We start from the raw sequence: 764 nt of genomic DNA, 5'->3' as shown, positions 1-764 counted from the left end.
CTACACTAAAGGGCAAGGACATTCTAATGTTCCTAGTTCTACTCTGTATAAGGAGGTTCTCCTGAAATTGAAGCCGTTTCAATGTAGCATATTATTGCTTCCTTAAGCACGTGACTGAAGATACCACTGATAATTGCATATTTGAACCTGATTAAGGTGGAATTTTCTCACCCACAGACCTCATACTAAAGGAGATACGGCTAGTGGCAGTAAAGTCCGTTGTAAAATTGATAACTTTTCCATGTCTCTCACTCAGTTTTCTTCCTGTGCATTGGAATTTACATTTCGTTTAAAATTTTTATGTTTCCTATATATTCATGTGGAATGATATATTCAGTATATTAAAATATGTTTGTAAAAAGAAAAACTTTAATTTTTGGTAAGCTTACCAAACTCTTTCAGTACTTGGAAAAACAAACAACATTTTAGTTCAGTTGGTGACCAAATCGATTTTTTTAGATTAAACAGTAAAAAAGTTTTACCTGGTAATGTAGCATGAGTTATCAGTTAATATTAACATCTATTATAAATCCCTGTTAAATCACTTTCTTGTTGGTTTTACCCTTTGGGCTATGTTTTGTTTTGCTTTTTAATTGAGCACAGCCTGGTTTTCTGAGCTGTGTTATAAAATAGACTCAGTGAGAAGTCAGGCATTTGGTGCATCTCCTCAAACCCCAATAAACTAAAGCAGGCTAACTTAGGGAATTTGAAGTAAATGATTGCTGTTTTTCAAAAGAAAATATTTTCTGAATCAATATGTTGCT

This window comes from Myotis davidii, unplaced genomic scaffold, assembly GCF_000327345.1.
Source record: "Myotis davidii unplaced genomic scaffold, ASM32734v1 scaffold115, whole genome shotgun sequence".
Taxonomy (NCBI): domain Eukaryota; kingdom Metazoa; phylum Chordata; class Mammalia; order Chiroptera; family Vespertilionidae; genus Myotis; species Myotis davidii.
Note: the sequence above shows the minus strand (reverse complement) of the source record.